Source organism: Entelurus aequoreus, linkage group LG02 (assembly GCF_033978785.1).
Source record: "Entelurus aequoreus isolate RoL-2023_Sb linkage group LG02, RoL_Eaeq_v1.1, whole genome shotgun sequence".
Lineage (NCBI taxonomy): Eukaryota > Metazoa > Chordata > Actinopteri > Syngnathiformes > Syngnathidae > Entelurus > Entelurus aequoreus.
The window spans coordinates 15,645,097-15,671,042 of record NC_084732.1 but is presented as its reverse complement, the minus strand read 5'-3'; the positions used below and the strand labels follow the sequence as shown (position 1 = coordinate 15,671,042).

Sequence of the window (25,946 nt, the reverse complement as noted above, 5' to 3'; positions counted from 1 at the left end):
GATGAACGAGTAGCTCTGCTTGTTCACATTGATTAGGGGGATCAATTCTAAACAGATTGTCTTCGAACTGGACAACATATGTGGGAATACTGCATGTCAAAGCAAGAAATCCATTGATTTTTTTTTTTTATTGAAAGATAACCAAGATGGAAGAGTAAGGTCAAAATAATAGGTAGCTATTCTTCTTGAGCCAGCACAATTTTAAACTTGTTTTCCCGCTTTAAAGGAATGATGCTCTAATGTCAAAACAAGACTCCTATTGATTTTTACACATTTACTCAGTACATATTATTTTTAGCAAGCATAAATTTCAATGTGTCTTCAAAACTTATGTTGTAGTCAAAACAAGAACCCTATTTTTTTTTTTTTTTAAACCAATAATGATAATAGCCAAGACAAAATAGCTTGGAATGGTCACAATAACAAGTACATACTCATTTTTGACAAGCATAAATGTTTACTTTTCTTCAAAACTTTGTCAAAACCCTATTGATTTTTAAAGAATGATAATAGCCAAGACCAGATGACAGAGAACGGTCAGAATAATAGGTATGCATACAGTCGTGGTCAAAAGTTGACATACACTTGTAAAGAACATAATGTCATGGCTGTCTTGAGTTTCCAATCATGTCTACAACTCTTATTTTTTTGTGATAGAGTGATTGGAGCACATACTTGTTGCTCACAAAAACATCCATGAAGTTTGGTTATTTTATGAATTTATTATGGGTCTACTGAAAATGTGACCAAGTGTGCTGGGTCAAAAGTATACATACAGCAATGTTAATATTTGTTTACATGTCCCTTGGCAAGTTTCACTGCAATAAGGTGCTTTTGGTAGCCATCCACAAGCTTCTGGTTGAATTTTTGACCACTCCTCTTGACAAAATTGGTGCAGTTCGGCTAAAAGTGTTGGTTTTCTGACATGGACTTGTTTCTTCAGCATTGTCCACACGTTTAAGTCAGGACTTTCGGAAGGCCATTCTAAGACCTTAATTCTAGCCTGATTTAGCCATTCCTTTACCACTTTTGACATGTGTTTGGGGTAATTGTCCTGTTGGAACACCCAACTGCGCCCAAGACCCAACCTCTGGGCTGATGATTTTAGGTTGTCCTGAAGAATTTGGAGGTAATCCTCCTTTTTCATTGTCCCATTTAGTCTCTGTAAAGCACCAGTTCCATTGGCAGCAAAACAGGCCCAGAGCATAATACTACCACCACCATGCTTGACGGTAGGTTTGGTGTTCCTGGGATTAAAGGCCTCACCTTCTCTCCTCCAAACATATTGCTGGGTATCGTGGCCAAACAGCTCAATTTTTGTTTCATCTGACATCACATGGACAGAGATAAGACCTTCTAGAGGAAAGTTCTGTGGTCAGATGAAACAAAAATTGAGCTGTTTGGCCACGATACCCAACAATATGTTTGGAGGAGAAAAGGTGAGGCCTTAAAGGCCTACTGAAACCCACTACTACCGACCACGCAGTCTGATAGTTTATATATCAATGATGAAATCTTAACATTGCAACACATGCCACACTGGTTTGAATGTAACTTAGATATTGGGTTTCACTATGTAAAGCGCTTTGAGTCACTTGAGAAAAAGCGCTATATAAATGTAATTCACTTCACTTCACTTCAATACGGCCGGGTTAACTTATAAAGTGCAATTTTAAATTTCCCGGGGAACTTCCGGTTGAAAACGTGTAGATATGATGACGTATGCGCGTGACGTCAATGGTTGAAACGGAAGTATGAGGACACATTGTATCCCAATACAAAAAAGCTCTGTTTTCATCGCAAAATTCCACAGTACTCTGGACATCTGTGTTGGTGAATCTTTTGCAATTTGTTTAATGAACAATGGAGACTGCAAAGAAGAAAGCTGTAGGTGGGATCGGTGTATTAGCGGCTGGCTGCAGAAACACAACCAGGGGGACTTTGACTTGGATAGCAGACGCGCTATCCGACGCTAGCCGCCGACCGCACGGATGATCGGGTGAAGTCCTTAGTCGCGCCGTCGATCGCTGGAACGCAGGTGAGCACGGGTGTTGATGAGCAGATGAGGGCTGGGGGGCGTAGGTGGAGCGCTAATGTTTTTATCATAGCTCTGACGAGGTCCCGTAGCTAAGTTAGCTTCAATGGCGTCGTTAGCAACAGCATTTCTAGGCTTCGACAGGCAGCACAGCATTAAGCGTGTGGTTACAGGTCCAGTGTTTGGTTCGGTGTCTCCTGATAGTAGTATTGTTGATCTTCTGTCTATCCTTCCAGTCAGGGGCTTATTTCTTTTGTTTCTATCTGCATTTAAGCACGATGCTATCACGTTAGCTCCGTAGCTAAAGTGCTTCGCCGATGTATTGTCGTGGAGATAAAAGTCACTGTGAATGTCCATTTGGCGTTCTCGACTCTCATTTTCAAGAGGATATAGTATCCGAGGTGGTTTAAAATACAAATCCGTGATCCACAATAGAAAAAGGAGAAAGTGTGGAATCCAATGAGCCAGCTTGTACCTAAGTTACGGTCAGAGCGAAAAAAGATACGTCCTGCACTGCACTCTAGTCCTTCACTCTCATGTTCCTCATCCACAAATCTTTCATCCTCGCTCAAATTAATGGGGTAATCGTCGCTTTCTCGGTCCGAATCGCTCTCGCTGCTGGTGTAAACAATGGGTAAATGTGAGCAGCCCTTCCTCCTGTGTCGTCACGCTACTTCCGGTACAGGCAAGGCTTTTTTTTTATCAGCGACCATAAGTTGCGAACTTTATCGTCAATGTTCTCTACTAAATCCTTTCAGCAAAAATAAGGCAATATCGCGAAATGACCAAGTATGACACATAGAATGGATCTGCTATCCCCGTTTAAATTAAAAAAAATTCCTTTCAGTAGGCCTTTAAACGAGACTTCTTGTCTTGTTTGTGTGGAGCACTTCCACCAGCGAAAAGACGGAGCGTCCATGTTGAGTGGACATAACCTACATCAGGAGGATTTTGTAGCACAGCTGATGCAATCTGAACTAACGTTCACGTGTTTGTTTTGGGAGGATTAGCTTGGCTTTTTTGTCTTTGGTCCGCACAACACAAACTATCCTAACTTTAACGTGTCGAGCTGCGAGTCGGATGTATTTTTAATGGCAGGCATGTGTATGCGTTGCACACACACATAGCGCCTGCATGCATGCTGACCTACAAACAAGAGGCACATGTGCCAAGATGTAAGCGGGCCAGAGAGCATGATGGGAGCCTGGAGGCTGCGACTATTCAGACCACGCCGCCACTTCAGGCCTGCTGACAGTTACAGCAGCTGCTTTCCGCTAACCATGACTACAGCTAACTAACCTACCGTATTTTCCGGACTATAAAACGCACTTAAAATCCTTTTTTCCCCCTCAAAACTCGACAGTTTGCGCCTAATGTAAGGAATAATTCTGGGTTTGCTTACCGACCTTGAAGCTATTTTATTTGGTACACAGTGAAATTATAAGTGTGACCAGTAGATGGCAGTCACACATAAGAGATATGTGTAGACTGCAATATGACTGAAGTAAACAACAACAACATTTTATAGGAGCCATTGAAAATATAGAACATACTCAAAAATCTACCAAAATGTTTTAGTACGACTTTGGTAAGCTATGAAGCCGCACCGCTTGATGGATTGTACTGTGCTTCAACATACGAGTATTATTATGGTGTGTGTATAAGGTAAGAAATATTATCTGACGTTTTGCTTCGCAATATTATGCAAAACCAACTTTTCTTACCTTCTGGTACCTGCTGATCTGTATTTGGGATCTGCATAAGTCCTGAAAAATTGCATGAGTCCGCCTTTATAGTCCGTGACAATGCCGTAGTTGATAAGCTTCTTCTTTTTCTCTATCTTCTTGTTACGGGACATTCATCCACCGCGGTTGCCATTTCTAATATAAAGTTGAGTAAAGTTCTTACTTATATCTGTCAGTAAACTCAACATGAAAGCGCTAAAACATACCGGTGTAGTGAGTTCAGTGTTTCCCATAAACTGCCAAGATACCTGTGGCGGTGGGGGCGTGGCTATGGGCATGGTCATCATGACATCATTGAGTCATTTGCATAATTTACTACAATGATATGATTTTCTCTAAAAAGGCTCAAAAAATGTATACTTACTAATTAATAATAACAGTTTTGTTTTAAACGTCCATCCATCCATCCATTTTACAATATAATTACAACACTTTATGTACATATTTATATACAGATTTGAACAATAAGTTATTCACTGAAATATATTTATTAATTGTGGTTCTTACAAAAAATATATCTTATAAAATATAAAAGCTAAAATGTCTCTTAAAGCTCTGCCCCTTTAATTAGTGCATACTAAATAATTTAACTTTAGCCTACTACTACAACCATATTATTTACCAGCAACATAAAGTGAAACAGAGGCAGAGGTGTCCTGCCACAGTCAGTAACAAATAAACAGAAAACAGTAGTGGTCAAATACAAAAAAGGCAACAAGAGAAGTATCCTACACTTCTCTTTTGTAAAGTAAATCTGAACAGCCTATATGGGCATCTACATCAACTATATGATTTGCCTGAGGAGCTGGACAGGACAAAAAAATTAAAATGTTTTTGTTTTTTTTTAATTAAAAAAAATATATATATATATATATATATATTTATTTTTTTTTAAATTTGTGGCGGGCCGCCACAAATAAATGAATGTGTGGGAAACACTGGAGTTTACATTATTCACCCAAGTAACTTTAGTTATTAGAGCAGTGGTTCTTAACCTTGTTTGAGGTATTGAACCCCACCAGTTTCATATGCGCATTCACCGAACCATTCTTTAGTGAAAAATAAAATGTTGTTTTTTTTCAAATTCAAGACAAAGTTATATGTTTTTGGTAACACTTTAGTATGGGGAACATATTCAAAGTAACAAAGACTTAATTTAGAGTTTTTGGACACTAGGGGAACTTATTCTATGTAACAAAGACATAATTTAGAGTTATTTGGACATTAGGGTTAGGGTTAGGGTTATAATAAGGCCATGCTGAATAAGGCATTAATAAGTACTTAATAATGACTAGTTAAGAGCCGATATGTTACTAATTTGCATGTTAATAAGCAACTAATTAATGGTGAATATGTTCCCATACTAAAGTGTTACCATGTTTTTTTTTACTGGTGCACAAAATGAACCGTGCATGAACATCACCTTGTTCAAACAACGAAACCAACACAGTGCATAAACTCACAACAAATTACACACCTGCAAATCAGTCAGCTGTTGCCGTATCCGTAATACGCCGATAGGGAGAAGTTTTTATTTACACGATGAGTCGGGTGTGTTTTGACCTCCGTCGAACCCCTGAGCCCGACTCACCGAACCCCTAGGGTTCGATCGAACCCAGGTTAAGAACCACTGTGTTAAGAGAGTTCCGGTCGGACAGTTTTTCACGTTATGTAGACCACAATGAAGTGTTTTAATTTAGAAAAAAAGATAATAATAATATGACTCCTTTAATGCACCCTATAATCCGGTGTGCCTAATATATGAAAAAATATCGAAAATAGACCATTCATCGGCAATGCGCCCTATGGTCCGGAAAATACGGTACAACTCTCAGTGTCCCGCTTTTTCTCATGGGAGCACAAATGGCGGCCATGTTTGCAAGATTTGGATGTTTTTTGCTGACGTTTTGCTTTTTCTTTGCCGTTTTGTAAGACATATCCACAGGAAGTGACATCAAGATAGCGACCTCGATTCGAAGCAGTAAGACTCCACAGTGTCTCCACACGGCCAAAGTGGGGATTGTTTTGTATAGCGCAGATCTGGGCAAAATACGGCTCGCGGGCCACATGAGGCCCGTTAAGATTTTCAATCCGGCCCGTCGGACGTTCTACATAATTTTTTAGACCTTTAACATCAAATTCTCCAGGATGATATTTGATTAGTATTAGAACCGGCCCACAGGCCACAGCCGCCTGCTGCTGTTTTGCACGCACCAATACTCCATCAGTGTTGTCCCAGGGACCCCATCAAGTCATAAAAATGGGGTCCCGCTTTTTTGTAACCGTTTTGAAAACAAATGATAAATGTATGCATTATCCTGTTATATCTCACATTCTATATTGTGTTGGAAAAAGGTTGTCATAAACGTTACTTAATTTTTTATTTTTTTTTAATACAGAAGAAAACAATTTTTTATGCATATGTAAATGTATTCAGTTCTAAACATTCATTCACTTTCTTCTTTCCTGTGTTTTAATGGCAAAAATGGTTTTTGTACAAAACCCAAAACCAGTGAAGTTGGCACGTTGTGTAAATGGTAAATAAAAACAGAATACAATGATTTGCAAATCCTTTTCAACTTATATTCAATTGAATAGACTGCAAAGACAAGATATTTAATGTTCCAACTGAGAAACTTCATTTTTTTGTGCAAATAATCATTAACTTAATTTAATGGCAGCAACACATTGCAAAAAAGTTGGCACAGGGGCATGTTCACCACTGTGTTACATGGCCTTTCCTTTTAACAACACTCAGTAAACGTTTGGGAACTGAGGAGACCAATTTTTGAAGCTTTTCAGGTGGAATTATTTCCCATTCTTGCTTGATGTACAGCTTAAGTTGTTCAACAGTCCGGGGTCTCCGTTGTGGTATTTTAGGCTTCATAATGCGCCACACATTTTCAATGGGAGACAGGTCTGGACTACAGGCAGGCCAGTCTAGTACCCGCACTCTTTTACTATGAAGCCACGCTGTTGTAACACGTGGCTTGATGAAATAAGCAGGGGCGTCCATGGTAACGTTGCTTGGATGTTGCTCCAAAACCTGTATGTACCTTTCAGCATTAATGGTGCCTTCACAGATGTGTAAGTCACCCATGCCCTGGGTACTAATACACCCCCATACCATCACAGATGCCGGCTTTTGAACTTTGCGCCTAGAACAATCCGTACGGTTCTTTTCCTCTTTGGTCCGGAGGACACAACGTCCACAGTATGCAAAAACAATTTGAAATGGGGACTCGTCAGACCACAGAACACTTTTCCACTTTGCATCAGTCCATCTTAGATGAGCTCGGGGCCAGCGAAGCCGGCGGCGTTTCTGGGTGTTGTTGATAAACGGCTTTCGCTTTGCATATTTGCACATTCCTAAACTTTCTCAGTCTTTTTTGCCATTGTGCCAGCTTTTTTGAAACATGTTGCAAGCATCAAATTACAAATGAGCTAATATTTGCAAAAAATAACCAAGTTTCTCAGTTTGAACGTTAAGTATCTTGTCTTTGCAGTCTATTCAATTGAATATAAGTTGAAAAGGATTTGCAAATAATTGGATTCTGTTTTTATTTACCATTTACACAACGTGCCAACTTCACTGGTTTTGCGTTTTGTGATAGTTGCAGTGTATATATATATAAGTTTGATGACATAGACCTTGCTCATTAAGAACAATTAACATAACCAAGTATTTAAGGCGTTATTATAATAATAATTACTTAATTATTCATTATTATTTGAAAATAATCTCTTTTTTTTTCCTTTTTTAATAATTTTCGAATGATTATAGGCATCTGGTATTCATAATACGGTTGAAGGACAGGCTGAATTTGAAAAAGCCTTCAGCATATAAAGCGGCGCCCGTGGAGTCGCCCACTGAGAGAAATCTGCTGCAGAAAAAAAATCACAGCCTGACTGGAGGAAGTGCCTAAAAATACAACTTTTTTCTTTTTTTTGTTTCCTGTCAAGCAACATTGTGACAGGATGAGGTACACAAATCTTTTGTTTTTTTTATCATGGCGCAGATTGAATTCCCTAATATTTTTCCGATTGCGTAATCTGCAGGATGCGTGGAAAGCTGAGAGGGAAAAGATCGGTCGCCGCCTATATTTTCCCTTGGTTTCATGGGTAAAATGTACGTGCGGATGTTTTAAAAAAGGTAAACGTGCGGTGGAGAGGGTAAAAAAAGTGAGATAGTGGGAGAGGAAGACACGACAGAGTGGGAAGTGCAGCAGATTCAAAGCAATCATCTGAGGCCTGCAGGGATAATCACTGCAAAGCCCCACTGTCCTATTCACTGGGGATAAAACCCACTGGATTAATCCACACAAACACACACACATTCATACATACAACAACTTACATAACACACAAACCACTTTCCCTTCTTTTCCATAAATGCGCTCCCTTTTTTTTTTATTCCTCTTGAATATTCTTTGAAATTTGGAAATTCCACACATCAATAAAAAGTACACAAAAATAGTTTCTGTTTAATTTTGGGAATTAAAAAATATATTTCTACACTATTTATACGACACTACAATATACGACTTTAATATGAATAGATTTCATTTCATTGACCCACATTCATGAGTGACATCATCTTTAGTTACACACTCACAACATGCAGGTACACAATGATCTATCTCCTCATCAAATATAAGCTCTCGTCCACTGCAATGGACATTTGTGTTTTAAAATTCTGTGTGTTAAATTCAATGTTTTAATATTCTCTTTTTTTAAATTCAATGTGTAAAAATTGTATGTGTAAAAATTCAGTGTTTTAAATTCACTGTGTAAAAATTCAGTATTTTAAATTCAGTGTTTTAAAATTCAATGTGTAAAAATTCAATGTGTAAACATTTAATGTGTAAAAATTCAGTGTTTACAAATTCATTGTTTTAAAATTCAATGTGTTCATATTTAATGTGTAAATATTCAGGGTTTTAAAATTCAGTGTTCTAAAATTCAATGTGTAAAAAATCAGTGTGTAAAAATCTCTTAATACTCAATGTGAAAAAACGTAATGTGTAAAAATTATATTTGTAAAATTTCAGCCTTTTAAAATTCAATAGCTAAAATTTCAATTGGTAGAAATTCAGTGTTTTAAAATTCAATGTTTTAAAATTATGTGTTTTAAAATTCAATATGTAAAAATTCAGTGTATAAAAATTCAGTGTTTTAAAATTATGTGTTTTAAAATTGTATGTGTAAAAATTCAGTGTTTAAAAATTCAAAGTGTAAAAATTCTGTATTTTTAATTCAGTGTTTTAAAATTCAATGTGTAAAAATTTTATGTGTCAAAATTCAGTGTTTTCAAATGAATTGTTTTAAAATTCAATGTGTACATATTAAATGTGAAAATATTCAGTGTGTAAAAATTCAGTGTTTTAAAATTCAATGTGTCAAAATTTAATGTGTAAAATTTGTGTGCAAAAATTCAGTTTGTAAAAATTCTGTGTTTTAAAATTCAGCGTTTAAAATTCAATGTGTAAATATTCAGTGTTTTAAAATTCAATGTGTAAAAATGTAGTGTTTTAAAATTCAATGCGTAAAAATTCAGTGTTTTAAAATTCAATGTGCAAAAATTCTCTGTGTAAAAATTCAGTCTCTTAATATTCAATGTGAAAAAATGTAATGTGTCACAGATAAAACTCACAGATTCAGACACTCAGCACCATCTTAAAAGTACAGCAACTTCCGGCGACCCCCAGCCAGAGGTCCAAGGCACAGATAGCAGGCCCATCAAAATGTCTGCGAAAATGTTCTAGTTATTATATATATTATTTTGTTATTATGTTATTTTATATATTATTATAGCTGTTTTTAATATGACGGAAGAAATCATATGGCATGTAGGGTATACTTTAAAACACCCACTTATGTTACTAAATTTGGTTACACACACACGCACATGCAAACGGACCCCCATCGCATGCTGTTGAGTCACACACACACACACACACACACACACACACACACACACACACACACACACACACACACACACACACACACACACACACACACACACACGCACACACACACGAATATGCTGTGAGGCACCTGCAGTTCTATACAGCACAAATTACATGGGTGCATGTGTGGACATGTGACCATCCAAGAGAAGGAAGTAGCAACTTATTTCTTGGCAACCGAGACGTTTCGCAGTGGTTAACTTCTTTTTTTTTTTTTACATTTGTACGGAAATTGAGAGTGTTGCAAAATAACACGCACCAGTTGAGATGGGTACCGTTCACATCTGAACCGGCACCTGGAAATCCATACCAATTTTCAGTACTTTTGTGTGTGTTAATAAATCTGAGTTGTTTTTGTCACATTTCTACATCTCATAAGTATGACATTAAGTTGCAATTACAGTTGCAAGTCCAAGACATTAGATGGCAGTAGTGTATAGTTCATGGTGTTGTCTTTTTGTTTTTTGTTGCCCCCTAAAAAGTGTTAACACTGTAAGTATTGTACTTATTACGCACCAGCTGTAATATGTACATGCATCTTAGTTGTGGTTTTCGTCAACCAATTTGCAGGAGTTGAAATAGCCATGTGAAATCGCTAATGCTAATCAGTAGCATGAAAATAGCAAAGCCAATGTATGTTAGCATCAAGCAAGAGCATTTGTGAAAAAAGTGGAGCGTTTTTGAGTCAATTTCTTTGTTGGCATGGAAAATTGCAACATTACCTAGCGATAGTTTGGCTGACTCCACTCTCAGTGCTGCTGGAGTGATCACCAAGTGCCAAAATGATGTCATGTGCAACCCAGGTACCCTAGCATGGCACAGTTGGATTTTACGTGAATCGGTGGGACCGGCTGGATTTCGTCGGTGCCAAAAAAAAAAAAAAAGTATCGGATTCTGTACCCATCTCTACATACAAGCGACTTGAATTCAACTTTTCATTTTAAGTCAAGAAAACTGAGTGATTTATTGTTTTGACGTATTCATATAATTGCAAGCTTGTCACTTCAATTATTGATTTGTTGTTCATTATTCCCTCGAAGTAGTAGTAGTAGTGTGTGTGTGTGTGTGTGTGTGTGTGTGTGTGTGTGTGTGTGTGTGTGTGTGTGTCTGTGTGTGTACTTAAATGTGCATTGTTTGCTGTGTGGTATTGCCTCCTTCTATTTGATATCAAGTTTATTTTAGTGTGATGCTGCTTGTTGCTTTCATTAACCGGACGACGAATGAAAAGAGTTTTCTAGCCTCGTTAATCGCCATATTTGTGCATTGTCACTCTTTTGCATCAGTTTCAGCATCGGATTCTGTACCCGTCTCTACACACAAGCGACTTGAATTCAACTTTTCATTATTCGTCATTTTAAGTCAAGATAACTGAGTGATTTATTGTTTTGACGTATTAATATCATTGCAAGCTTGTTACTTCAATTGTTGATTTGTTGTTCATTATTCTCTCCAAGTAGTAGTGTGTGTGTGTGGGGGGTAATTGTGTGTGTACTTAAATGTGCATTGTTTGCTGTGTGATATTGCCTCCTTCTATTTGATATCAAGTTTATTTCAGTGCAGTGCTGCTTGTTGCTTTCATCAACCGGACGACGAATGAAAAGAGTTTTCCAGCCTCGTTAATCGGCATATGTGTGCACTGTCACTCTTTTGCATCAGTTTCAGCAGCTGTGGGCATTTGTACTACAAAAGAAACAGTAGTAAGAACTCAGTCTATCCATATAAAATCAAAATGATCAAAAAACCCTGGTTGATAACCACACTTTGATAAAATGATGGAGCCTAACTAGCGTTAGCTTGCTTGCTCGCTTAAATGCTGACATGTAAACAAGAGACATGTTGGGCTAGAACAGTGGTTCTTAACCTGGGTTCGGTGAGTCGGGCTCAGGGGTTCGGCGGAGGTCAAGACACACCCGACTCATCGTGTAAATAAAAACTTCTCCCTATCGGCGTATTACGGATACGGCAACAGCTGACTGATTTGCAGGTGTGTAATTTGTTGTGAGTTTATGCACTGTGTTGGTTTTGTTGTTTGAACAAGGTGATGTTCATGCACGGTTCATTTTGTGCACCAGTAAAAAAACATGGTAACACTTTAGTATGGGAACATATCCACCATTAATTAGTTGCTTATTAACATGCAAATTAGTAACATATTGGCTCTTAACTAGTCATTATTAAGTACTTATTATTGCCTTTTTCGGCATGGCCTTGTTATAACCCTAACCCTCTAACCCAGACCTGGGCAAATTAAGGCCCGGGGGCCACATTCCCAAATAATTGTTTTAGATGTTTAAGATGTAAAGTGTAGCTGCCATTATGATGTGCAGTGATGTTTTCTAATGACCGGAAGTCTTCAACTATACTAAGTCTTTCAATGCTTGGAATCTGCATGATATACTAGTTACTATGGTCATCTAATTAGTTACTATGGTCATCTTATTACTTACTATGGTCACTATGAGATATCTCAGATTGTAGGTGGGGGTTTTTTCACTATGTTTGTTGCATTTTGGTTGCGTTTCGGTTGGTTGTAAAATATGTTGTCAATATTCTGTGTTTTATCATTCATAGTTAATATTGTAAATCCCACATTCTTTATTTCCATGTACATTCTGGGTGTCTCATTCAGTAATAAAAATTCAAATTCCATTCCGTTTGTTAAGGCGGTCTGTCATAACGTTTTTAGCTTTCAATCATTATTGTGATGTTTAGTATTAATGTTCCTAAAAATAGATATACCGGCCCCCAGACACACTTTTTATCTCAATCCGGTCCCCCGAGTAAAATAATTGCCCAGGCCTGCTCTAACCCTAACCCTAACCCTAACCAAATAACTCTAAATGAAGTCTTTGTTACTTAGAATATGTTCCCCATACTAAAGTGTTACCATAAACATATAATTTTGTCTTGAATTTGAAAAAAAAAAAACATTTTTTTTTTCACTAAAGAAGGGTTCGGTGAATGCGCATATGAAGCTGGTGGGGTTTGGTACCTCCAACAAGGTTAAGAACCACTGACCTAGAGTCATATAACTTGGTAGATGACAGTTGTTAACTGTTAGTGTGTTAACTTTAGCATGCTAGCAAGCTAACTTTTTCATCTAAGTTTACACTTTTTTCTCTATTTCCGCAGCCATACACTTGAAATGTGAGGCATGTTAACTGTTAGCACGCCGTTGTTAGCACACATGCTAAATGTTAGCATTTTAATGTAAGCATGCTCACGTTTTAGGCTATCTCTGTAGCTCTTTTTGCACAGTTACACCTTAAACTCTCGGATTCAGACACTCGGTACCATCCTACGACCCCCGGCCAGAGGTCCAGGGCACAGATAACAGGCCCATCAAAATTTCTGTGGGAATTTTTTAGTTATTATTATTATAGCTGTTTTTATTATGATGGAAGAAATCATATGGCATGTAGGGCAGTGGTTCTTAACCTTGTTGGAGGTACCGAACCCCACCAGTTTCATATGTGCATTCACCGAACCCTTCTTTAATGAAAAACAAAATGTTTTTTTTTCAAATTCAAGACAAAGTTATATGTTTTTGGTAAGACTTTAGTATGGGGAACATATTCCAAGTAACAAAGACTTAATTTAGAGTTTTTTGGACACTAGGGGAACATATTCTAAGTAACAAAGACTTAATTTAGAGTTATTTCGTTAGGGTTAGGGTTATTTGGTTAGGGCCAGAGTTAGAGGGTTAGGGTTATAATAAGGCCATTAATAAGTACTTAATAATGACTAGTTAAGAGCCAATATGTTACTCATTTGCATGTTAGTAAGCAACTAATTAATGGTGAATATGTTCCCCATACTAAAGTGTTACCATGTTTTTTTAATGGTGCATAAAATGAACCGTGCATGAACATCACCTTGTTCATAGAACAAAACCAACACAGTGCATAAACTCACAACAAATTACACACCTGCAAATCAGTGTGACTTCTGCAGACACTCCGTAATACGCCGATAGGGAGAAGTTTGTATTTACACGATGAGTCGGGTGTGTCTTGACCTCCGCCGAAAACCTGAGCCCGACTCATCGAACCCCTAGGGTTCGATCGAACCCAGGTTAAGAACCACTGATGTAGGGTATACTTTAAAACACCCACTTATGTTACTAAATTTGGTTACAGACACACACACGCACATGCAAATGCACGCCTCTTGCATGCTGTTGAGTCACAAACACAAACACACACACACACACACACACACACACACACACACACACACAAATATGCTGTGAGGCACCTGCAGTACTATACGGCACATATTACATGGGTGCATGTAAAAAAGAAACCTTAACATATTTTCCCATTAAAAAACATAATTCCCCAATCTAAACGTATGTAAACACATGACTTTTAAACTACCAAGATACAGTATTGACTTTGAGCATAAAGACTGTGCTCTTTTTGCACCAAGTTAGCGATATAAAAAGTGTCAAGTTGGAACAGACGGACGCGGACTTTTGTTCGACAGGAAGTGAACTCGCGTGACGTGAAGTGAAGTATATTTATATAGCGCTTTTCTCTAGTGACTCAAAGCGCTTTTACATAGTGAAACCCAATATCTAAGTTACATTTAAAAACCAGTGTGGGTGCAGTGTTTCCCATAAACTGCCAAGATACCTGTGGCGGTGGGGGCGTGGTTATGGGCGTGGCTATGGGCGTAGTCACCATGACATCATCGAGTAATTTGCATAATTTACTACAATGATTTGATTTTCTCTAAAAAGGCTAAAAAAATGTATACTTACTAATTAATAATAACAGTTTTGTTGTAAACGTCCATCCATCCATCCATCCATCCATCCATTTTACAATATAATTACAACACTTTATGTACATATTTATATACAGATTTGAACAATAAGTTTTTCACTGAAATATATTTATTAATTGTGGTTCTTACAAAAAATATATCTTATAAAATATAAAAGCTAAAATGTCTCAAAGCTCTGCCCCTTTAATTGGTGCAAACTAAATAATTTAACTTTAGCCTACTACTACAACCATATTATTTACCAGCAACATAAAGTGAAACAGAGGCAGAGGTGTCCTGCCACAGTCAGTAACAAATAAACAGAAAACAGTAGTGGTGGTAGATAGACACAGAGCTTCATCAAACATCTGATCCACTGAACAAAGAGCTCCAAAAATCTTGAACTTTAGACTGCCGTCAGTTTTACTCCCTACACTTAACCATGTGTTTCCTACTGCCTGCAGACTTTGCACCCTTTGTTATATACACATGTTGTGTTTCTAATATAAATACATTTAATAAAGTCAAATACAAATAAGGCAACAAGAGAAGTATCCTACACTTCTCTTTTGTAAAGTAAATCTGAACAGCCGAATTGGGCATCTACATCAACTATATGATTTGCCTGAGAAGCTGGAGAGAACAAAAAAAAAAAAAAAAAAAATTTAAGTTTTTAATTTTAATTTTTTTAAAATTTGTGGCGGACGTAATTCTTTCGTGGCGGGCCGCCACAAATAAATGAATGTGTGGGAAACACTGGGGTGGCACTGGGAGCAGGTGGGTAAAGTGCCTTGCCCAAGGACACAACGGCAGTGACTAGGATGGCGGAAGCGGGAATCAAACCTGGAACCCTCTACCAACCGAGCTATACCACAACATATACCATACTTGCCAACCTTGAGACCTCCAATATCGGGAGGTGGGGGGTAGGAGGGGGCGAGGTTGGGGGCGTGGTTATTTACCGCTAGAATTTACCAACTCGAGTATTTCATATATATATATATATATATATATATATATATATATATATATATATATATATATATATATATATATATATATATATATATATATATATATATATATATATATATATATATATATATATGTATGAAATACTTGACTTTCAGTGAATTCTAGCTATATATATATATTTATTTTATTTACATAAAAGAAATACTTGAATTATCTATCCATTAGATGGCAGTATTGTCCTGTTTAACTTCTCCGTTCATGACTGAGAAATAATTTCGGCCACCGTGTTCAATGGAGAAGTCTGTTCTACATATTTACAGGCAACATACACCTTCCCCTTCGAACTGTCCTGGATGAACGGAAATTCTTGTTTCCATTCGTTTTGGAACTTGCAAGGGTATTTATATTGTGGGAAAGCGGACGTGAGAATAGGCTGTCCCCACTCAGTCTCAGGTCCGCATTGAGCTGGAGGGGGCGTGGCCTCCAGCTCCGGCTGAATACCGGGAGTTTGTCGGGAGAAAATCTCTGCCGGGAGGTTGTCGGGAGAGGCGCTGAATAACGGGATTCTCCCGCTAAAAACGGGAGGGTTGGCAAGTATGACATATACGTCAACATAAACCGTCACATAAAACTTTCTAAAACGTTTACAAAATGAAATTGGAAGATTATAAACATTTTAACACACAAAAAATTTAAAAATAATATGGCTCTTGTGAAGCCAGTACAATATTTGATGTTACCTCTGCCAAGAAAGTATTTTGTGTGTCTTTTTATTTTGGTAATCAAAAAAATACAGCTTGGTTAAAAGAGTTTAGCGTGTGTGTAAGTACTTTTTGAGCACATGAAACAATACTACAATAACAATGCGAATAGTGATCATTATGGTAACAATAACTTAATTCAGCCATTTGATTTATTGTTTTGCTTGTGTATATTTGTGTATGCCTCTCCTTAACAAAGACAGAATTAGTTTTCTTACTTTTGGTTGTGATTTTTATCCAACTGCAGCATTTTGCTAACAGATAGAGAATATTTTATTGTTATTATTTGTTTTTTTTAATTAACTTGGGTATTTAAAAGTTTACATTCCAATTACAATGTTAAAATATACGAGAAATACAAGATTATTGCATTTGAAAGGGTAATACTTGCATTATTATTATTATTTATTATCATTACATCAGTGGTTAATTTGGTTCCCCCAAAAATATGGCAATAATATTGTTAATCGAAATCATTTCTAGGTCAATATGTCTTCCTGTGCTTTTGATGTTGTCTTGTTGACATACAACAACATCAAAAGTAGCGTTACGTCCAAGTAATTAATTTTCTCGTTACTAGTGAAAGTTAACACCGTTATTGGGAACACTGCTACGTGATTGTGGTCAAATCTGAACACATCAAAGGTCAGCAAGCAGCTTCCGGTACATTTGACCGGAGGTTGGGTTCTTTTTACAATTGACAATTGAACGAGGCGCACCTGTGACGTGATTTACCACGGGGGGAAAAAAACATTAACCTCGTCGCTGAAGTGAAGTGTTTACTTCTTTTTACACTTGACGGACAAGCTCATTACGTTACAAAAGGTCCTGCGGTCACGTCAGACACTCAATGCTTTGTGGTCGTTTGCAGTCCTGATGACACACACACACACACACACACGCGCACACACACACACACACACACACACACACACACACGCACACACACACTAGTATTTGTTACATTCTTGAGACCTGCGAAAAATGCCCACCTCTTTAGGACCACCCTTTGTAAATATATAAAGATTTGTATTTACAACATTAATAATATATACATACTATGCAAATATAAAAAAGGTGAGCTTTCAGCAAAACATTTTTATTTTATTTTTAATCTTCATTATTTACTTCAAGTTATTACAGTATGTCTCTATATACATATTTATTTATTTAAAAAAAAAAAAAAATTTGGCCAAAAGGGGCGCATTTCAATTTGTTACACAAACTTGTTATTACATATGTTGGCCAGAGGGGGAGCACTTTTAAAATTGACACACAATCAATTTGAAAAATCCCTCCTTTTTGGAACCCCCAAAAGATATATAGATTTCACCACCAGGGGTGCAAATGAAATCTCTGTTTTGTTTTTTGTAATGTGCTTAAGGCAAAGGAGTCAGGGACCACAGATGGCCCCTGTGCCGCACTTTGGGCAACCCATCTGTAGAAGCTAACTGTTAATGGCCACTATAGTCTTAGTACCGTATTTGTTCATCCTATGGTCACATATGGGTTGTCTTACGTTCACCTGGCGGGGTTTTTCGGGGATGAATAGGGAAGTCCTTCTTTAACTGCTGTCTTCTTTTATCAACTATTGCTGCCTTTGCACCTGTCAATGTTTACTTTCGTATGCACATTAAATCAACAAACAAATCCTGACTTTGGAGCAATGTTCACGGACTCTAGTATTTGGCTCTCTATTAGATGCAATGGTTTTCCGTATTGGGACCATGATTTCGGTCCTCATATAGAAGGCACTTTTCCTTGTTGATGTCTCAAGAAGGGCATAAATACAAGAGCACACACACACACACACACACACACACACACACACACACACACACACACACACACACACACACACACACACATTCTTGTATTTGTTACCTTCTTGAGACCTCCGAAAAATGCCTACCTCTTTAGGACCACCCTTTCTAGATATATAAATAATTGTATTTACAACATTATTAATATATACATATAAAAAAGGTAAGCTTTTAGTAAAACAATTTTTTTGGGGGGGGGGGGGGGATTTTTTTGTTTGTAATTGTTTTTTTTAATCTTTATTATTTACTTCAAGTTATTACAGTATGTCTCTATATATATTTATTTTTATTTTTTATTAATTTTGGCCAAATGGGGCGCATTTTAATTTTTTACACACACTTGTTATTTCATATGTTGACCAGAGAGGGGGGGGCACCTTTAAAACCGACACAGTCTATTTGAAAATTCCCTCCTTTTTGGGACCACCCTCATTTTGCACCTGTCAATGTTTACTTTTGTATGCACATTAAAGCAACCCGACTTTGGAGCAATGTTCACGGACTCTAGTATTTGGCTCTATTAGATGCAATGGTTTTCCATATTGGGACCATGATTTCAGTCCTAACTTGTTTACACCTCCTCATATGGAAGGTACTGTTCCTTGTTTATGTCTTGAGACGGTAGAAGTACAAGAACACACACACACACATACATTCTTGTATTTGTTACCTTCTTGGGACCTCCGAAAAATGCCTGCTTCTTTAGGACCACCCTTTTTAGATATATAAAGATTTGTATTTACAAAATTAATAATATATACAAACTATGCAAATATAAAAAAATAGTTTTTATTAAAAAAATATATATTTTAAATTTTTTGTTTGTATTTGTTTTTAATCTTCATTATTTCAAGTTATTATTTTATGTTTTTTTAAATTAATTTTGGCCAGAGGGAGCGCACTTCACATTTTTACACACACTTGTTATTTAATGTGTTGTCCAGGGGGGGGGGGGGGGGGGGGAGCAATTTTAAAACCCACACACAGTGAATTTGAAAAATCCCTACAATACAAGAACACACACATTCTTGTATTTGTTACCTTCTTGAGACCTCTGAAAAATGCCTACCTCTTTAGGACCACCCTCTCTAGATACTGTATATAAAGATTTGTTTTTACAAAATTAATAATATATACAAACTATGCAAATATAAAAAAGCTTTTAAAAAAATATATTTTTAATTTGTATTTGTAATTGTTTGTTAATCTTCATTATTTCAAGTTATTACAGTATGTCTCTGTATACATATTTATTTTATGGTTTTTTTTTATTAATTTTGGCCAGAGGGAGCGCACTTCAAATTTTCACACACACATCTGTAATGTGTCTTGAAATTTATACTCACACTTGTTATTTCATATGTTGACCAGAGGGGGGGGGGGCAATTTTAAAACCCACACACAGTGAATTTGAAAAACCCCTCCTTTTTGGGACCACCCTCATCTTGCACCTGTCAATGTTAACTTTTGTATGCACATTAAAGCAACCCAAAAAAATCCTGAATTGGAGCAATGTTCACGGACTCTAGTATTTGGCTCTCTATTAGATGCAATGGTTTTCCGTATTGGGACCATGATTTCGGTCCTAACTTGTTCACCGGCCCTCATACGGGAGGTACTTTTCCTTGTTGATGTCTGGAGACGGGTAGAAATACAAGAACACACACACATTCTTGTATTTGTTACCTTCTTGAGACCTCCGAAAAATGCCTACCTCTTTAGGACCACCCTCTCTAGATACTGTATATAAAGATTTGTTTTTACAAAATTAATAATATATACAAACTATGCAAATATAAAAAAGAAGCTTTTAAAAATATATATTTTTAATTTGTATTTGTAATTGTTTGTTAATCTTCATTATTTCAAGTTATTACAGTATGTCTCTATATACATATTTATTTTATGTTTTTTTTAAATTAATTTTGGCCAGAGGGAGCGCACTTCAAATTTTCACACACACTTGTTATTTAATGTGTTGTCCAGAGGGGGAGCACTTGAAATTTATACACACACTTGTTATTTCATATGTTGACCAGAGGGGGAGCACTTTTAAAACCCACACACAGTGAATTTGAAAAATCCCTCCTTTTTGGGACCACCCTCATCTTGCACCTGTCAATGTTAACTTTTGTATGCACATTAAAGCAACCAAAAAAAAATCCTAACTTTGGAGCAATGTTCACGGACTCTAGTATTTGGCTCTCTGTTAGATGCAATGGTTTTCCGTATTGGGACCATTATTTCGGTCTTAACTTGTTCACCGGTCCTCGTATGGGAGGTACTTTTCCTTATTGATGTCTGGAGACGGGTAGAAATACAAGAACACACACACACACACATTCTTGTATGTGTTACCTTCTTGAGACCTCCGAAAAATGCCTACCTCTTTAGGACCACCCTTTCTAGATACAGTATATAAAGATTTGTATTTACAAAATTAATAATATATACAAACTATGCAAATATAAAAAAGCTTTTAAAAAAATATATTTTTCATTTTTATTTGTAATTGTTTGTTAATCTTCATTATTTCAAGTTATTACAGTATGTCTCTATATACATATTTATTTAATGTTTTGTTTTTTTAATTAATTTTGGCCAGAGGGAGTGCACTTCAAATTTTCACACACACTTGTTATTTAATGTGTTGTCCAGAGGGGGAGCACTTGAAATTTATACACACACTTGTTATTTCATATGTTGACCAGAGGGGGACCACTTTTAAAACACACACACAGTCAATTTGAAAAATCCCTCCTTTTTGGGACCACCCTCATTTTGCACCTGTCAATGTTTACTTTTGTATGCACATTAAATCAACCAAAAAAAATCCTGACTTTGGAGCAATGTTCACGGACTATAGTATTTGGCTCTCTATTAAAGGCAATGGTTTTCCGTATTGGGACCATGATTTTGGTCCTAACTTGTTCACACCTTCTCATATGGAAGCTACTTTTCCTTGTTGATGTCTGTAGACGGGTAGAATTACAAGAACACACACACACACACACACACACACACACACACACACACACACACACGTGCTGATCCACTTAAGTAGACGTCCTGAGCTCTTCGTCCTTGCTGACATTATAAAACAAGTGTAGGAAGAAGCATATTCCCCACATGTGAAGGTGACTAATAACAAATATGTCAGGTAAGGTTGTACTTTTGCCCCAACCCCCATGCGAAGAATGCACTACCGACCTGATAAGTCCGAAAGAAAAAGAGATGATACAGTATTATCTGCTCACAGACGCCACCTGGTGGTGGTTCGAGCGCACTTCAGCGAGTCCCGCTCCTTCATGCTTCAGTCACACGCAGGATTCTCACAGGAATGAAGCAAAAAATACAAGCGTACCTACTGCAGGTGCCCTTAAGGATACACCACGCAAAAAATAATGTTTCGTTTCGGCTGTGGTGGTTTGGTGGACGTCACGTGACACGCTATTCAGAACTTAACTCGACGAAAGAAAGGGACAAGCGGTAGGAAATGGATGGATGAATGGATGGAAAGAAAGGTTTCAGCACCAGTACCGGAGCTGTCCTCGGTGCTGAAACCCGCCGGGAGCCTCCACAAAACACAAATACTATTAAAGTACTCATTATTTGTAGTATTACTTTTAGTATTGTTGTTGCTCTTTTAGAGTTTTTACTCTGTTGCGCGCGCACCTCAACCGCATATCGTATTTATATTCAGAACAAAAGTGACGAGACGGAGAACAAAAGTAAATGGAACAATATTAAAATAAGAGCGTTTTGTTTGTCAATAAGGTGACGTAATGACTAAAACTAGTGAAGAAACAAACGTAAATCGATACTTATTTAGTCCGTGCGCGGGCTCGCTGTAGTTTTGTTGTCGCCTCGTTTCGCGAGCCGGAAGTGACAGAAAATATTTTTAAAAAAAATAAGAGTAAAAGTGACCGACCTGGTAAAAGATTTGCTTCTTCCTCTCGGTTTCAACGTGCCGTGAAATCCCGGTTCGAGATGTCCGCACGCCGCTCGTTTCCACCACAATGATGGTGAGGAGGAGGAGTGAAGGAGAGGAGGGCGGATGTTTCGGCGCCACGCTTCCGGTTCTACAAAGTAAAAGCGTACCGGGACTCACTTCCTGACACGGAAATTTATGTCATTGAATTTGTACACATTTGTACATGTACTTTTACTCTCCTACTCATGCAAGTATTGTACAATTCAAACAAAAACATGTATTATTTTGACCCAATTTAACGAAAGTGTTGCTACAATAAAACAAATCTCAGGAGACCACCAATAGTAACTTGTATTCAGTGTACATTGATATGAAATAATACTTCTTTATAAATAGTATTTCTATATTAACAGCTCACCTAAGTAACTGCACCTTTACTTAAGTGCAATATTTTTTGTACTTTCCATCTGTGATTTTATTTGTACTGTATTTTTAATTGATGTTTGTTTTCTCTCAAAGTCTGAACATTGGAACTGTAATTAAAAAAACATTTAATCTGGGGGGAAAAAGATGCTCAAATCAATTATATGAAAATATATAGTATAATACATAATATATTAGGGTGACTTGTCCAGGGTGTACCCCGCCTTCCGCCCGATTGTAGTTGATAGGCTCCAGCGACCCCCTGCGACCCCTAAAGGGACAAGCGGTAGAAAATGGATGAATGGATAATATATTAGTGAATTTTCTACCACTTGACCATGAAGGTGGAACTTGAAAATAATTGGTTAAAAAGTTACCAGAGTGAATTATTATATTCAACCTGCAAAAATAAATGTGCTCTTATTTTTATTTTTGATACATTTTTCAAAAATTCACAAGTAGATTTTTCAGTTTCAACGTTTTTGTTTTTTTAGTACAAAACTTCGGGCCCTTACTGAGATGTAGTTACAATTTTTAAAAAGCAAAACTGTTGACGAGTGACTAAATGTATTTAGCCGGAAACTGATTTCGTTTCATATACTTAGCACAATAGCAGAGTACACAATTGTATTTAGTTAGCTACATGTTAATACATTTTTGCTTTATAACAATGAATCACATTTTGTAACATGGATCTACAAGTTAGCAATACAAGGCGCAATTTGAAACGTACATTGTAACCGTTCAAATAACAAAAACAGACACTTGTTCACGTTTTTACATACCTTTTTTGCAGACACTCTTGTTTTGGTGGTTCAGCTGCGCGGCTTCCGGTCAACATTATTACATACTTGACGTTGTTGACAAAATGGCCGCGTCTTCTGAATTGAAAAGAAGCGCATGACGAAGAAAACACAAAAAAATAAAACCTCGGCAGCTCATGAATGGACATGTCACATTCCCACACTTTCATACAGCTAAAGTCACCGGAATAAGGCACTGACGTAAGAATGTATAATACGAAAAAAACGAGGTCAACCATAATAAGGAACCCTAATAAAACTTAGAAAAACACAAACTATACAGTCAACTTGAAATGTGCAAGAATTTGTGAAATAACCTTTTTCCAAAATAAGTGTTTTTAAAGGACGCCCACGAGGATCACGTGCCCCTTATTTTGAGTGACAGTGGATGACCTGTCAATCATCCTCGTCCTCCTGCTGTCACATTCTCACATCACTTCACACGTTCAGACTGCTCATCTTCTCCTTCCTCCCCCTCATCACCTCCTTTCGGACCAATCCGCACATTTCGCATGGGAACGGCCAAGGTCAGAGGTCAACGTGGAAACAACAACAAGTAAAAGTTGTGTTGAAAACAAGCAGCAGTTTGAATGTTGATTTTGTGTTGTGATGACGTGACAATTCTCACTTTGTTATCTGCAGCAGGATGAGCAGCGTCGCCCCACACCCACACCACCACCACCACCACCACCACCAAGCCAGGGCCCCCGCTTGCTTGCTCATGACCCACAGGCAGGAAATTACTCAGCTGTTGCATGATGTATTAAAACACACACAAACTCACACACACTCTTGTATTTGTTACCTGCTTGAGACCTGAGAAAAATGCTTACCTCTTGAGGACCACCCTTTCTAGATATATAAAGATTTGTATTTACAACATGAATAATATATACATACTATGCAAATATTAAAAAACCTTGTTGTAAAAAATGATTTGGAATTTCACAAGAAAAAGGGCACAATTTCACAAGAAAAAGGGCACAATTTCACAAGAAAAACACAGAATTTTGGCAGTGTTATAATAAAAGTCGTCATTTTACTCAATGGAAGTCAACATTTTACAAGAAAAGCTTAAAATGTTGGCAATTTTATGAAAATAGTCGTAATTTTACTCGACAAAAGTCACAATTTTATAAGACAACTTAAAAAAAATTGGCAAATTGGAATAAAACTCGGAATTTTACTTGGCAAAAATAATTTTACTCAGAAAATGTCAGTTTTACAAAACAAAAAATTGGCAATGTTGTGATAAAAGTCTGAACTTTATATGACAAGCGTCACCATTTTGCACTGAAAAGTAATCATTTTGACATAAAAAAGTAATAATTTCATGAGAAAATATAATAAAACAGAAAGAATATGAGAAATTGTTCCCAATTTTGTAAAAAAGAAAAAAAAAAGTCACATTATGAGAAAAAGACTGCTTTTAGTAAAAATAATTTTTTTTTTTTACATTTTTTGTTTTTTAATTATTATTTACTTCAAGTTATTACAGTATGTCTGTATATACATTTTTTTATTTTATTTGTTTTATAAATTGTGGCCAAAGGGGGTGCATTTCAATTTCTTATGCACACTTATTTCATATGTTGACCAGAGGGGGAGCACTTTTAAAATCGACACACAGTCAGTTTGCAAAAACCCTCCTTTTTGGGACCACCCTCATTTTGATAGATTTCACCACCAGGGGTGCAAATGAGACATTCTCTATTAGATGCAATGGTTTTCTGTATTGGGACCATGATTTATGTCCTAACTTGTTCACACCTCCTCATATGGAAGCTACTTTTCCTTGTTGATGTCTCAAGAAGGGTAGAAATACAACACACACACACACACACACACACACACACACACACACACACACACACACACACACACACACTTGTATTTGTTACTTTCTTGAGACCTGAGAAAAATGCCTACCTCTTGAGGACCACCCTTTCTACATATATAAAGAAGTGTGTTTACAACATGAATAATATATACATACTATGCAAATATAAGAAAGCTTGTTGTGAAAAATGAGTTGGAATTTCACAAGAAAAAGGTCACAATTTCACAAGAAAAACATAGAATTTTGGCGGTGTTATAATAAAAGTCGTCATTTCACTCAACGCAAGTCAACATTTTACAAGAAAAACTGAACATTTGTGCAATATTATGATACGAGTTTGAATGTTACTCAATGACAGTTGCAATTTTACAAGACAAGATTAACATTTTGGCAATTTTACGAAAAGAGTCGTAATTTTACTCGACAAAAGTCACAATTTTCTAAGAAAACTTTAAAAATGTTGGCAATATTGTAATAATAATCTGAATTTTACTTGGCAAAATTATGACAAAAGTCATAATTTTACTCAAAAAATGTCAGTATTTTACAAGAACAAAAAATTGGCAATATTGTGATGAAAGTCCGAACTTTATATGACAAGCGTCACCATTTTGCACTGAGAAGTAATAATTTTACATAAAAAAGTAATTTTACGAGAAAATATTGCAATATTACAGAAACAGAAAGAATATGAGAAATTGTTCCCAATTTTGTAAAAAAAAAGTCACATTATGAGAAAAAGACTTCTTTTAGTAAAAAAAAATGTTTTTTACATTTTTTGTTTGTAGTTGGTTTTTAATCATTTACTTCAAGTTATTACAGTATGTTTATATATACATATATACTTAATTTTTTTTATAAATTG

General features: G+C 36.7%; 1 protein-coding gene across 2 annotated transcripts in view; it reads right to left on the bottom strand.

Moving 5' to 3' along the window:
* The window catches only part of LOC133631075 (synaptosomal-associated protein 25-A-like), a 101,570-nt gene extending 79,419 nt beyond the window's left edge, over positions 1-22,151 (bottom strand). For both annotated transcript variants that reach the window (XM_062023113.1, XM_062023108.1), the window contains exon 1: positions 22,013-22,151. The gene's annotated coding sequence lies outside the window, so the exon portion shown is untranslated. The remainder of the gene's footprint in view (positions 1-22,012) is intronic.
* Between the last annotated feature and the right edge of the window lie 3,795 nt (positions 22,152-25,946).